Source organism: Oncorhynchus mykiss, chromosome 3, assembly GCF_057628025.1.
Source record: "Oncorhynchus mykiss isolate SJ-2025 chromosome 3, ASM5762802v1, whole genome shotgun sequence".
Taxonomy (NCBI): Eukaryota; Metazoa; Chordata; class Actinopteri; order Salmoniformes; family Salmonidae; genus Oncorhynchus; species Oncorhynchus mykiss.
The window spans coordinates 7656593-7671754 of NC_143024.1; the positions used below are offsets into that span (position 1 = coordinate 7656593).

At 51.8% G+C, this 15162-nt stretch overlaps 1 pseudogene across 1 annotated transcript; it reads right to left on the reverse strand.

Annotated features, from left to right (window-relative positions):
• Window positions 1-8515: 8515 nt before the first annotated feature.
• On the reverse strand, window positions 8516-14811 carry LOC110511524 (single-strand DNA endonuclease ASTE1-like; annotated as a pseudogene). Its single transcript, XR_016494899.1, has 5 exons — window positions 14061-14811; window positions 10030-10550; window positions 9656-9869; window positions 9371-9536; window positions 8516-9229 (listed from the first exon to the last, which is right to left on the reverse strand). The product of XR_016494899.1 is annotated as a single-strand DNA endonuclease ASTE1-like (transcript).
• Window positions 14812-15162: the final 351 nt, after the last annotated feature.

A 15162-nucleotide genomic window follows, 5' to 3' on the forward strand; every position in this document is an offset into this window, starting at 1 on the left:
AGGTGGTGTGGGCTACCGTGGTGGTGGTTTGGACTACCATTGTGGAGGTGGTGTGGGCTACCATGGTGTTGGAGGTGGTGTGGGCTACTGTGGTGGTGGTCTGGGATACCATGGTGGTGGTGGTGTGGGCTACTGTGGTGGTGGTGTGGGCTACCATGGTGGTGGTGGTGGTGTGGATTACCGTGGTGGTGGTGTGGGCTACCATGGTGGAGGTGGTGTGGGCTACCATGGTGGTGGTGGTGTGGGCTACCATGGTGGTGGTGGTGTGGGCTACCATGGTGGTGGAGGGGGTGTGGGCTACCATGGTGGTTGTGTGGGCAACTGTGGTGGTGGATGTGTGGGCTACAATGGTGGTGGTGGTGTGGGCTACCATGGTGGTGGTGGTGTGGGCTACCGTGGTGGTGGAGGTGGTGTGGGCTACCATGGTGGTGTGGGCTAACGTGGTGGTGGTTTGGACTACCATTGTGGAGGTGGTGTGGGCTACCATGGTGCTGGAGGTGGTGTGGGCTACTTTGGTGGTGGTGTGGGATATTCCGTGGTGGTGGTGGTGGTGTGGGCTACTGTGGTGGTGGTGGTGTGGGCTACTGTGGTGGTGGTGGTGTGGGATATTCCTTGGTGGTGGTGGTGTGGGCTACTGTGATGGTAGTGGTGGTGTGGGCTACCATGGTGGTGGTGGTGTGGGCTACCATGGTGGTGGAGGTGGTGTGGGATACCATGGTGGTGGTGGTGTGGGCTACTGTGGTGGTGGTGTGGGCTACCATGGTGGTGGTGGTGGTGTGGATTACCGTGGTGGTGGTGTGGGCTACCATGGTGGAGGTGGTGTGGGCTACCATGTTGGTGGTGGTGTGGGCTACCATGGTGGTGGTGGTGTGGGCTACCGTGGTGGTGGAGGGGGTGTGGGCTACCATGGTGGTGGTGTGGGCTACCATGGTGGTGGAGGGGTGTAGGCTACCATGGTGGTGGTGTGGGCAACTGTGGTGGTGGATGTGTGGGCTACCGTGGTGGTGGTGTGGGCTACCATGGTGGTGGTGGTGGTGTGGTTTACCATGGTGGTGGTGGTGGTGGTGGTGTGGGCTGCCATGGTGGTGGTGGTGGTGGTGGTGTGGGCTACCGTGGTGGTGGTGGTGGTGTGGGCTACTGTGGAGGTGGTGTGGGCTACCATGGTGGTGGTGGTGTGGGCTACCGTGGTGGTGGTGGTGGTGTGGGCTACTGTGGTGGTGGAGGTGGTGTGGGCTACCATGGTGGTGGTGTGGGCTACTGTGGTGGTGGTGGTATGGGCTACCATGGTGGTGGTGTGGGCTACCGTGGTGGTGGAGGTGTGGGATATTCTGTGGTGGTGGTGGTGTGGAATACCATGGTGGTGTTGGTGTGGGCTACCGTGGTGGTGGTGGTGGGGTGGGCTACTGTGGTGGTGAAGGTGGTGTGGGCTACCGTGGTGGTGGTGGTGTGGGCTACCGTGGTGGGGGATGTGGTGTGGGCTACCGTGGTGGTGGTGGTGGTGTGGGCTACCGTGGTGGTGGTGGTGGTGTGGGCTACAATGGTGGTGGTGTGGGCTACTGTGGTGGTGGTGGTGTGGGCTACCATGGTGGTGGTGTGGGCTACCGTGGTGGTGGAGGTGTGGGATATTCTGTGGTGGTGGTGTGGAATACCATGGTGGAGGTGGTGTGGGCTACCATGGTGGTGGTGGTGGTGTGGGCTACCATGGTGGTGGTGTTGTGGGCTACCGTATTGGTGGATATGTGGGCTACCGTGGTGGTAGTGTGAACTACCGTGGTGGTGGTGGTGTGAGCTACCGTGGTGGTGGTGTTGTGAGCTACCATGGTGGTGGTGTTGTGGGCTACCGTATTGGTGGATGTGTGGGCTACCGTGGTGGTAGTGTGAACTACCGTGGTGGTGGTGGTGTGAGCTACCGTGGTGGTGGTGTTGTGAGCTACCATGGTGGTGGGTGTGGTGGTGGTGGTGGTGTGGGCTACTGTGGGGGTAATGGTGTGGGATATTCCGTGGTGGTGGTGGTGTGGGCTACTGTGGTGGTGGTGTGGGCTACCGTGGTGGTGGGTGTGGTGGTGGTGGTGGTGTGGGCTACTGTGGTGGTAATGGTGTGGGATATTCCGTGGTGGTGGTGGTGTGGGCTACTGTGGTGGTGGTGTGGGCTACCGTGGTGGTGGTTTTGGCTACCATGGTGGAGGTGGTGTGGGCTACCGTGGTGGTGGAGGGGGTGTGGGCTACCATGGTGGTGGTGTGGGCAACTGTGGTGATGGATGTGTGGGCTACCATGGTGGTGGTGGTGTGGGCTACCATGGTGGTGGTGGTGTGGTTTACCGTGGTGGTGGTTTGGGCTACCATGGTGGAGGTGGTGTGGGCTACCATGGTGGTGGTGGTGTGGGCTACCATGGTTTTGGTGGTGTGGGCTACCGTGGTGGTGGAGGGGGTGTTGGCTACCATGGTGGTGGTGTGGGCAACTTTGGTGGAGGATGTGTGGCCTACCGTGGTGGTGGTGTTAACTACCATGGTGGTGGTGTTGTGGGATATACCGTGGTGGTAGTGGTGTGGGCTACGATGGTGGTGGAGGTGGTGTGGGCTACCATGGTGGAGGTGGTGTGGGCTACCATGGTGGTGGTGGTGTGGGTTACCATGGTGGTGGTGGTGTGGGCTACCGTGGTGGTGGAGGGGGTGTGGGCTACCTTGGTGGTGGTGTGGGCGACTGTGGTGATGGATGTGTTGGCTACCATGGTGGTGGTGGTGTGGGCTACCATGGTGGTGGTGGTGTGGGCTACCGTGGTGGTGGTTTGGGCTACCATGGTGGAGGTGGTGTGGGCTACCATGGTGGTGGTGGTGTTGGCTACCATGGTGGTGGTGGTGTGGGCTACCGTGGTGGTGGAGGGGGTGTGGGCTACCATGGTGGTGGTGTGGGCAACTTTGGTGGTGGATGTGTGGGCTACCGTGGTGGTGGTGTGAACTACCATGGTGGTGGTGGTGTGGGATATTCCATGGTGGTGGTGGTGTGGGATATTCCGTGGTGGTAGTGGTGTGGGCTACGATGGTGGTGGAGGTGGTGTGGGCTACCGTGGTGGTGGTTTGGACTACCATTGTGGAGGTGGTGTGGGCTACCATGGTGTTGGAGGTGGTGTGGGCTACTGTGGTGGTGGTCTGGGATACCATGGTGGTGGTGGTGTGGGCTACTGTGGTGGTGGTGTGGGCTACCATGGTGGTGGTGGTGGTGTGGATTACCGTGGTGGTGGTGTGGGCTACCATGGTGGAGGTGGTGTGGGCTACCATGGTGGTGGTGGTGTGGGCTACCATGGTGGTGGTGGTGTGGGCTACCGTGGTGGTGGAGGGGGTGTGGGCTACCATGGTGGTGGTGTGGGCAACTGTGGTGGTGGATGTGTGGGCTACAATGGTGGTGGTGGTGTGGGCTACCATGGTGGTGGTGGTGTGGGCTACCGTGGTGGTGGAGGTGGTGTGGGCTACCATGGTGGTGTGGGCTAACGTGGTGGTGGTTTGGACTACCATTGTGGAGGTGGTGTGGCTACCATTGTGCTGGAGGTGGTGTGGGCTACTTTGGTGGTGGTGTGGGATATTCCGTGGTGGTGGTGGTGGTGTGGGCTACTGTGGTGGTGGTGGTGTGGGCTACTGTGGTGGTGGTGGTGTGGGATATTCCTTGGTGGTGGTGGTGTGGGCTACTGTGATGGTAGTGGTGGTGTGGGCTACCATGGTGGTGGTGGTGTGGGCTACCGTGGTGGTGGAGGTGGTGTGGGATACCATGGTGGTGGTGGTGTGGGCTACTGTGTTGGTGGTGTGGGCTACCATGGTGGTGGTGGTGGTGTGGATTACCGTGGTGGTGGTGTGGGCTACCATGGTGGAGGTGGTGTGGGCTACCATGTTGGTGGTGGTGTGGGCTACCATGGTGGTGGTGGTGTGGGCTACCGTGGTGGTGGAGGGGGTGTGGGCTACCATGGTGGTGGTGTGGGCTACCATGGTGGTGGAGTGGGTGTAGGCTACCATGGTGGTGGTGTGGGCAACTGTGGTGGTGGATGTGTGGGCTACCGTGGTGGTGGTGTGGGCTACCATGGTGGTGGTGGTGTGGGCTACCGTGGTGGTGGAGGTTGTGTGGGCTACCATGGTGGTGTGGGCTAACGTGGTGGTGGTTTGGACTACCATTGTGGAGGTGGTGTGGGCTACCATGGTGCTGGAGGTGGTGTGGGCTACCATGGTGGTGGTGTGGGCAACTTTGGTGGTGGAGGTGGTGTGGGATACCATGGTGGTGGTGGTGTGGGCTACTGTGGTGGTGGTGTGGGCTACCATGGTGGTGGTGGTGGTGTGGATTACCGTGGTGGTGGTGTGGGCTACCATGGTGGAGGTGGTGTGGGCTACCATGTTGGTGTTGGTGTGGGCTACCATGGTGGTGGTGGTGTGGGCTACCGTGGTGGTGGAGGGGGTGTGGGCTACCATGGTGGTGGTGTGGGCTACCATGGTGGTGGAGTGGGTGTAGGCTACCATGGTGGTGGTGTGGGCAACTGTGGTGGTGGATGTGTGGGCTACCGTGGTGGTGGTGTGGGCTACCATGGTGGTGGTGGTGTGGGCTACCGTGGTGGTGGAGGTTGTGTGGGCTACCATGGTGGTGTGGGCTAACGTGGTGGTGGTTTGGACTACCATTGTGGAGGTGGTGTGGGCTACCATGGTGCTGGAGGTGGTGTGGGCTACCATGGTGGTGGTGTGGGCAACTTTGGTGGTGGATGTGTGGGCTACCGTGGTGGTGGTGTGAACTACCATGGTGGTGGTGGTGTGGGATATTCCATGGTGGTGGTGGTGTGGGATATTCCGTGGTGGTAGTGGTGTGGGCTACGATGGTGGTGGAGGTGGTGTGGGCTACCGTGGTGGTGGTTTGGACTACCATTGTGGAGGTGGTGTGGGCTACCATGGTGTTGGAGGTGGTGTGGGCTACTGTGGTGGTGGTCTGGGATACCATGGTGGTGGTGGTGTGGGCTACTGTGGTGGTGGTGTGGGCTACCATGGTGGTGGTGGTGGTGTGGATTACCGTGGTGGTGGTGTGGGCTACCATGGTGGAGGTGGTGTGGGCTACCATGGTGGTGGTGGTGTGGGCTACCATGGTGGTGGTGGTGTGGGCTACCATGGTGGTGGAGGGGGTGTGGGCTACCATGGTGGTGGTGTGGGCAACTGTGGTGGTGGATGTGTGGGCTACAATGGTGGTGGTGGTGTGGGCTACCATGGTGGTGGTGGTGTGGGCTACCGTGGTGGTGGAGGTGGTGTGGGCTACCATGGTGGTGTGGGCTAACGTGGTGGTGGTTTGGACTACCATTGTGGAGGTGGTGTGGGCTACCATGGTGCTGGAGGTGGTGTGGGCTACTTTGGTGGTGGTGTGGGATATTCCGTGGTGGTGGTGGTGGTGTGGGCTACTGTGGTGGTGGTGGTGTGGGCTACTGTGGTGGTGGTGGTGTGGGATATTCCTTGGTGGTGGTGGTGTGGGCTACTGTGATGGTAGTGGTGGTGTGGGCTACCATGGTGGTGGTGGTGTGGGCTACCGTGGTGGTGGAGGTGGTGTGGGATACCATGGTGGTGGTGGTGTGGGCTACTGTGGTGGTGGTGTGGGCTACCATGGTGGTGGTGGTGGTGTGGATTACCGTGGTGGTGGTGTGGGCTACCATGGTGGAGGTGGTGTGGGCTACCATGTTGGTGGTGGTGTGGGCTACCATGGTGGTGGTGGTGTGGGCTACCGTGGTGGTGGAGGGGGTGTGGGCTACCATGGTGGTGGTGTGGGCTACCATGGTGGTGGAGTGGGTGTAGGCTACCATGGTGGTGGTGTGGGCAACTGTGGTGGTGGATGTGTGGGCTACCGTGGTGGTGGTGTGGGCTACCATGGTGGTGGTGGTGTGGGCTACCGTGGTGGTGGAGGTTGTGTGGGCTACCATGGTGGTGTGGGCTAACGTGGTGGTGGTTTGGACTACCATTGTGGAGGTGGTGTGGGCTACCATGGTGCTGGAGGTGGTGTGGGCTACTGTGGTGGTGGTCTGGGCTACCGTGGTGGTGGAGGGGATGTGGGCTACCATGGTGGTGGTGTGGGCAACCGTGGTGGTGGTGGTGTAGGCTACTTTGGTGGTGGTGTGGGATATACCGTGGTGGTGGTGGTGGTGTGGGCTACTGTGGTGGTGGTGTGGGATATCAAATCAAATCAAATCAAATCAAATGTATTTATATAGCCCTTCGTACATCAGCTGATATCTCAAAGTGCTGTACAGAAACCCAGCCTAAAACCTCAAACAGCAAGCAATGCAGGTGTAGAAGCACGGTGGCTAGGAAAAACTCCCTAGAAAGGCCAAAACCTAGGAAGAAACCTAGAGAGGAACCAGGCTATGTGGGGTGGCCAGTCCTCTTCTGGCTGTGCCGGGTGGAGATTATAACAAAACATGGTCAAGATGTTCAAATGTTCATAAATGACCAGCATGGTCGAATAATAATAAGGCAGAACAGTTGAAACTGGAGCAGCAGCACAGTCAGGTGGACTGGGGACAGCAAGGAGTCATCATGTCAGGTATTCCTGGGGCATGGTCCTAGGGCTCAGGTCCTCCGAGAGAGAGAAAGAAAGAGAGAATTAGAGAGAGCATATGTGGGATGGCCAGTCCTCTTCTGGCTGTGCCGGGTGGAGATTATAACAGAACATGGCCAAGATGTTCAAATGTTCATAAATGACCAGCATGGTCGAATAATATTAAGGCAGAACAGTTGAAACTGGAGCAGCAGCACGGCCAGGTGGACTGGGGACAGCAAGGAGTCATCATGTCAGGTAGTCCTGGGGCATGGTCCTAGGGCTCAGGTCCTCCGAGAGAGAGAAAGAGAGAAGGAGAGAATTAGAGAACGCACACCTAGATTCACACAGGACACCGAATAGGACAGGAGAAGTACTAGGATATACCTTGGTGGTGGTGGTGTGGGCTACTGTGATGGTAGTGGTGGTGTGGGCTACTGTGATGGTAGTGGTGGTGTGGGCTACCATGGTGGTGGTGTGAACTACCGTGGTTGTGGTCGTGTGGGCTACCATGGTGGTGGTGGTGGTGTGGGCTACCGTTGTGGAGGTGGTGATGTGGGCTAATGTGGTGGTGGTGGTGTGGGATGTTCCGTGGTGGTGGTGGTGCGGGATACCATTGTGGTGGTTGTGTGGGCTACTGTGGTGGTGGTGGTGTGGGCTACCATGGTGGTGTTGTGGGCTACCATGGTGGTGGAGGTGGTTTGGAATACCGTGGTGATGGTGTGGGCTACCATGGTGGTGGTGGTGAGGGCTACCATGGTGGTGGAGTTGGTATGGGATACCATGGTGGTGGTGTGGGCTACCTTGGTGGTGGTGGTGGTGTGGGCTACTGTGGTGGTGGAGGTGGTGTGGGCTACCACGGTGGTGGTGTGGGCTACCATGGTGGTGGTGTGGGCTACCGTGATGGTGGTGGTGTGGGATACCATGATGGTGGTGTGGGCTACCTTGGTGGTGGTGGTGGTGTGGGCTACTGTGGTGGTGGTGGTGTGGGCTACTGTGGTGGTGGTGGTGTGGGCTACTGTGGTGGTGATGTGGGATATTCCTTGGTGGTGGTGGTGTGGGATATTCCTTGGTGGTGGTGGTGTGGGCTACTGTGATGGTAGTGGTGGTGTGGGCTACCATGGTGGTGGAGGTTGTGTGGGCCACCGTGGTGGTGGTGTGAACTACCGTGGTTGTGGTGGTAGTTGTGTGGGCTACTGTGATGGTAGTTGTGTGGGCTACCGTGGTGGTGGTGTGGGCTACCGTGGTGGTAGTTGTGTGGGCTACCGTGGTGGTAGTTGTGTGGGCTACTGTGGTGGTGGTTGTGTGGGCTACCGTGGTGGTAGTTGTTTGGGCTACCGTGGTGGTAGTTGTGTGGATTACCGTGGTGGTAGTTGTGTGGGCTACCATGGTGGTGGTAGTTGTGTGGGCTACCGTGGTGGTGGTGGTGTGGGCTACCGTGGTGGTAGTTGTGTGGGCTACTGTGGTGGTGGTGGTGTGGGCTACCGTGGTGGTAGTTGTGTGGGCTACTGTGGTGGTGGTTGTGTGGGCTACTGTGGTGGTGGTTGTGTGGGCTACTGTGGTGGTGGTTGTGTGGGCTACTGTGGTGGTAGTTGTGTGGGCTACTGTGGTGGTGGTTGTGTGGGCTACTGTGGTGGTAGTTGTGTTGGCTACCGTGGTGGTGGTGCTGTGGGCTACTGTGGTGGTGGTTGTGTGGGCTACTGTGGTGGTGGTGGTGGTGGTGTGGGCTACTGTGGTGGTAGTTGTGTGGGCTACCGTGGTGGTGGTTCAAACATACATTTTCTTATTCCATTCAATTCTAATCCTAATCCAACCTAATATATTTCTCCCATTACCTTCTAAACATCCACCATTTTAAACGTTCCAACACCATTAGATTATCAACCTCCTCCTCTAACAAACATAGTCAATATGGATCACACCTTACAGCAAACAACAATATAACATTCTAACATTTTACTGCACTACTTTAACTCCCCTTTAATATTTCACAATGTTTATTTCACAATGTTTATTTCACAATGTTTATTTCACAATGTTTATTTCACAATGTTTTCAACCTTTAACATTTAACATATTTAACCTTGAATTTTCACTTCAATAAACCTCAGTCACAATAAAAAAATAATAATTTACTCTCATTTTTCTTATTTTCTTTTAATCAATGTCAAATCTCTTATCAATGTTCTCTGTGCTCCATGTGTAAGTGAAAGGGGAAGCGCTTCATGAGTATGAGTGTATGCAAATGGGGCCTTCCTACCTATGCACTCTGTCACTTTAATGTCACAGAAAACAGTATATAACTCAACAGGTGGTCCCTATATAGTGGTCACCATATCTATAACTCAACAGGTGGTCCCTATTTAGTGGTCCCTATATCTATAACTCAACAGAGCTTTATTGAATCTTTCCTTCCTCTTGTGACGGGACATTGGGACTTCAGTACAGCCTACTCCATCATCATCATCATCATCATCAAATTCTTCATCCTCCAGCGACAGAATCTGCAGAGGGGCCGTCAGGTTGTCCAGTGGTCTCAGCTTCCTGGAAGTTGAGTATGGACGCATGGCGTCCAGCATGGCTTTGTACAGCTGCCCAGATGAAGGGTCTTCCATCAGGAGAGAATCCGGGGTCACCCCCCGTCTCAGTTGGCCCACAAGCTGGTGCACCAGAGTGCCCTTGTACAGCCTAGACTCCAACAGGGAAACAACAGAGGGTTGAATTAGCTGTGTTGCTGCTGGGCTAGAATACAATGTAAAGGAATACCACTGGTCTACTCTAGAGGTTAGAGGTTAGAGGTTAGGGTTGTTTTAGGAAGGGACACCTTACCAGGCACACTGAGGCTCAGGTAGAGGGAAGCACAGCAGTTGGTTCAGGTCAAGGCAATCCCTCATGCAGCGCTTCCATTGGCTATAGGCGTGGACCACACCCAGGTCTGGACTCATAGCACGTCTCTGAATCAGCCCTCTCATCCTCTCCAACACTGGTCCCTCCTCTATAAACCCTGATACACAAGAAGGGGAGGAGTCATTGGCTGCACTTCACGTACTTTATTTATAAATTCCAAGTTGTGTGTGGCTGTGTGTGTGTTTTCATTCATGCTCTGGTCCATACCTCTCTGGCTCTTCCTCTGTCTGCAGAGCTCTCCAAACACAAGTCCTAGTAGCAGGGCCTGCAGGAGAGGAAGGTCTGGTCGGGGATGGGCGTGCCTCAGCCAGTAGTAGGTAACAGCCACAGGAAGTCCCAGGTGAAGTGGGAGACCATTCAAAGTGGACTGGGACACACCAAGGGTCTCCAAAAATACCTCACGCCGCTCAAAATATGGAGTCTAAGAAACAGAACAAAATAATGAGAATCAATTTCAGAATAAACAGCAGCATGTTTATATTATACTGCATACTATATCACGTCTACATACCTGATATACTGCATACTATATCACGTCTACATACCTGATATACTGTATACTATATCACATGTCGACATACCTGATCCAGTGTGTCCTGCTGCAGCTGTTGTGCAGCACTGGGCAGGATGGCTGTAACCATGCTGCTGGTCAGGTTTGTTTCTTCCCTGTCATACTCCTCCACTTCCCTCCCCTCACCCAGCAGCAGCCCGTAGAATACCTGCCGTATGGGCCGAGAGGTGTTGTTCCCACTGGGTAAGCTGTGATCTTCCACTTGGATACCCTGTATCACTGGCCTACGCTGCAGAATGTATATCATGTAGGGGGGAAGTGTCCCGTTCGTCAACGGCAGCAGAGTCCAGTCTGGAAGGACACTCAGATGGTCTGGGAGAAGGCCGGCATCAGGCGCCTCGCCATCATTGAAGAAACACTCCAGGCTTTCGGGTTGAATCTGGTATGTTTCTATGCCCCGAGAGAGGGCCTGGAGGGCAGCATCCATGTTGTTTTCCCCATGACCAATGAGGAGGTGCACATTGTCCAAGGCCTCCTGCTTCTCCTGGAAACTGGCCAGCCATTTCAGCAACTTGTTGAAAAAGACAACCCCTTCCCAAGCACAAAAAAAAAACATATACAGTTAAAGTCGTAAGTATACGTACATTTTAGCCAAATACATTTAAACTCACTTTTTCACAATTCCTGACATTTTTTCCTTGTAAAAAGGACTGTCTTTGGTCAGTTAGGATCACCACTTTATTTTAAGAATGTGAAATGTCAGAATATTTATTTATTTCAGCTTTTATTTCTTTCATCACATTCCCAGTGGGTCAGAAGTTTACATAAACTCAATTAGTATTTGATAGCATTGCCTGTAAATTGTTTAACTTCGGTCAAATGTTTACAGAAAACGTTTGACCTCTGTCATTGCCAACAAAGGGTATATAACAAAGTATTGAGATTAACTTTTGTTATTGACCAAGTACTTATTTTCCACCATAATTTGCAAATAAATTCATAAAAAATCCTACAATGTGATTTTCTGGATTTTTTTTTCTCATTTTGTCTGTCATAGTTGAAGTGTACCTATGATGAACATTACAGGCCTCTGTCATCTTTTTCAGTGGGAGAACTTGCACAATTGGTGGCTGACTAAATACTTTTTTTGCCCCACTGTACATACATACATACAAAACCCTAGTAGATATACAGGAGTAAAAACACACATACCCTCGTAACACCCTGACCTGACCAAAATAATGAAGAAAACAAAGATAACTAAGGTCAGGGCGTGACAGATATATACATTTAATGTCTACTTTATTATATACTGTTTTATTTAAGTATATTAAATGTATTTTAAATTATCTAAATTGGGACACTTAATTAGTACTTACGCAAATGATTAATATATTAAATAAAGAGCAAAACAAATATTCTTTGAATACACTTTAGGTCTGTTATATGATTCTGTAGTATTTAAGTATACTTCAGTATACATATAATATATTAGTATATACTTTTTTCTTGGGTTGCTTCGAGATTGGGTTGCTTTGGAGAGTAGTCTTCCCACCTGATGGGAAAGCCCATCTTATCCAAGTTGACATAGTCGTTTCCTGCGATGGCGGCGAAGACTGGGAGAAGCCGTCTGTTGATGTTGAAGTGACTGCAGAAGCTTGTTGTGGTGTACCGCTTGCAGAGGATGTCATTTTGAGGACTCCCGCCTTGCACTGACGCTTTCATCCCACTTCAAACGGGACATGGGCAGTCACATGAAAGTCACTGTCATTGGACAGAACCGGACATTTTCACCTTTGAGCCAGTGAGGCTATTTCTTGGTCTGCCTCACAGATGCTGTACGAACGGAACCTTTAAGCTGGAGAGGGCCTGTTTGAAGACTTGTTTGACGAGGGTTGATATTTAGACTTCCCCCTTGACGCCCCCATGGACAAGTTGTTGGCTGTGTTGATCTTTGATTGAATTCGTTGGTGGAGAGTTTCAAACTTTTTGTCAGAGCCTTCATCTATAATCACACAAGGGTCAATGTCGCAATCTCTCAGAGCCTTAAAAGCATCAAGATCCCCTCCATGCTTCTGATCCAAACTTGAGTTAAAATAAAGCAAGTGGTAGAGATTACTGCCATCTATGATCAGCTTGGCGTTTCAGAAGTGATCATCTTTAAAAAAATAAAAATAAACGTTTCATTTTCATCTATAAACCCGAGATGAGCTCCGTCTGGGATGTGATGTCTTTACAATTTAAGAGTTTCAGTCACAGGACTATATATAGGATCATTACAATGGATGAGTTTTCATTTCGTTAACTTTTCCCTTTCGATACATCATATGTCCCTCGTGATCTCTTTATGGTCACTTCACCTGATGCTGAGTAGATCTGGGGTAGGCTGTCATTGTAAACAAGAATTTGTTCTTAAACGACTTGCCTAGTTTATCTATATATATATATACCACATTTGGTGCTGATTGGTCCAGCGGTTCTGTAGAAGAATGCATTTTAAACTAGTAAACATCATTGAAAATGTTTCAAAATACATCTGGATCTGGAACCCAAACTGGCTGGGTTGGTTGGTGTCTGGATCTGGATCCCAAAACTGTCTGGGTTGGTTGGTGTCTGGATCTGGAACCCAAACTGGCTGGGTTGGTTGGTGTCTGGATCTGGATCCCAAAACTGTCTGGGTTGGTTGGTGTCTGGATCTGGAACCCAAACTGGCTGGGTTGGTTGGCAAATGACTGTATGTACACTGAACAAAAATATAAAAGCAACATGCAACAATTGAAAGGTTTTTCTTTTTTTAAAGTTCATATAACAAAATTAGTCAATTTAAATGAGTTCATTAGGCCCTAATTTATGGATTTCACATGACTGGGAATACAGATATGCATCTGTTGGTCACAGAAACCTTCACAAAAACGTAGAGGAGTGGATCAGAAAACCAGTCAGTATCTGGTGTGACAAACCATTTGCCTCATCCAGCGTGACACATCTCCTTCACATAGAGTTGATCAAGCTGTTGATTGTGGCCTGTGGAATGTTGTCCAACTCCTCTCCAGTGGCTCTGTGAAGTTGCTGGATATTGGCGGGAACTGGAACACGATGTCATACTCGTCGACCCAGAGCATTCCTAACATTCTCAATGGGTGACATGTCTGGTGAGTATGCAGGCCGTGGAAGAACTGGGACATTTTCAGCTTCCAGGAATTGTGTAACAGATCCTTGAGACATGGGGCTGTGCATTATCATGCTGAAACATGAGGTGATGGGGGCAGATGAATGGCATGACAATGGGCCTCAGGATCTCGTGACGTTATCTCTGTGCATTAAACTTTCCATTGATAAATAGCAATTGTGTTCATTGTCCGTAGCTTGTACCTAACCATACTATAACCCCACCGCCACCATGGGGCACTCTGTTCACAACGTTGACATCAGCAAACCTTTCGCCCACGCAACGCCATGCCATACACATTGTCTGCCAGTTACCCAGAACAGTTGAAACCAGGATTCAGTCACAGCGTGCCAGTGGCCATCGAGGGTGAGCATTTGCCCACTGAAGTCAGTTACGTCGCCGAACAGCAGTCAGTTCAAGACCCTGATGAGGACGACGAGCACGCAGATGAGCTCCCCTGAGAGGGTTTCTGACAGTTTCTACAGAAGTTCAGCAGCAAACCAACATTTTTATCAGCTGTCCGGGTGGTTTGTCTCAGATCATCCCGCAAGTGAAGAAGCCAAATGTGGAGGACCTTGGCTGGCGTTCACAAGTAGTATGCGGTTGTGAGGCCAATTGGACGTACTGACAAATTCTCTAAAACGACGCTGGAATCGGCTTATGGTAGAGAAATTAACATTCAATTATCTGGCAACAGCTCTGGTGGGCATTCCTGTAGTCAGCATGCCAATTGTACGCTCCATCAAAACTTGAGACATCTGTGGCATTGTGTTTTGTTGTTCCCCGCACAAGGTGCACCTGTGTAATGACCGTGTTTGCCTTTCACGCCAGCTACCTGGGTTTGCTTGTGTGCCCCGCCATTCGCTAGAGTATTATATGCATCTGTAGCGATTATGTAAACTTCAGTAAACACTTAATTTATTAAAACTTACCGCGCTTCTAATTGGATTCCATCGACAAGCTGTCTTCAAACTTGATGGGAAAGCCCATCTCATCCAAGTTGACATAGTCGTTTCCTGCGATGGCAGCGAACACTGGGAGAAGCTGTCTGTTGATGTTGACTTGTCTGCAGAAGCTTGTTGTGGTGTACCGCTTGCAGGGGATGTAATTTTGAGGACTCCAGCCTTGCACTGACGCGTTCTGCCACTGAAAATGGGACATGGGAAGAAATCCAGCCTGGATGGCAAAAATATAAAAGTCACTGTCATTGGACAGGACCGGACACTTCCACTTTTGAGCCAAGGAGGCTATTTCTTGGTCTGCTTCAAAGATGCAATGCGCGAATGGCACCTTCAGGCTGGAGAGGACCTGTTTGAAGACTTGTTTGATGAAGACTGGCAGTAAACCTCTCTCCCGAAGCCCCATGGACAAGTTGTTGGCTTGGTTGATCCTTGATTGAGCTCGTTGTCGGAGAGTTTCAAACTTTTTATCGGAAAAGTCAGAGCCTCCGTCTATAATCACATAAGGTTCAATGCCACAATCTCTCAGAGCCTTAAAGAACTTGCAGACCTGGTCCTCAAATACATCATAATCCCCTCCATGCTGCTGATCCACACACGAGGTCAAATAAAGAGAGTGGTAGATATTACAACCATCTATGACTACCTTGCTGTTTCTGAAGCGATAATCTGTTAAAATCTCTCCATGATCACCTATAAAGCTGGTTAAACCCAAGACACCCATGATGTGATCTATCTAGGATGTGATGTCTTTCTAAGTGAAGAGTTTCAGTCACAGGACTATTTATAGGATCATTACAATGGATGAGTTTCCTTTTAGTTAAGTTTCCCTTTCAATACGTCATATGTCCCTCATGATCTCTTTATGGTCACTTCACCTGATGCTGAGTAGATCTTTATGGTCACTTCACCTGATGCTGAGTAGATCTTTATGGTCACTTCACCTGATGCTGAGTAGATCTTTATGGTCACTTCACCTGATGCTGAGTAGATCTTTATGGTCACTTCACCTGATGCTGAGTAGATCTTTATGGTCACTTCACCTGCTGCTGAGTAGATCTTTATGGTCACTTCA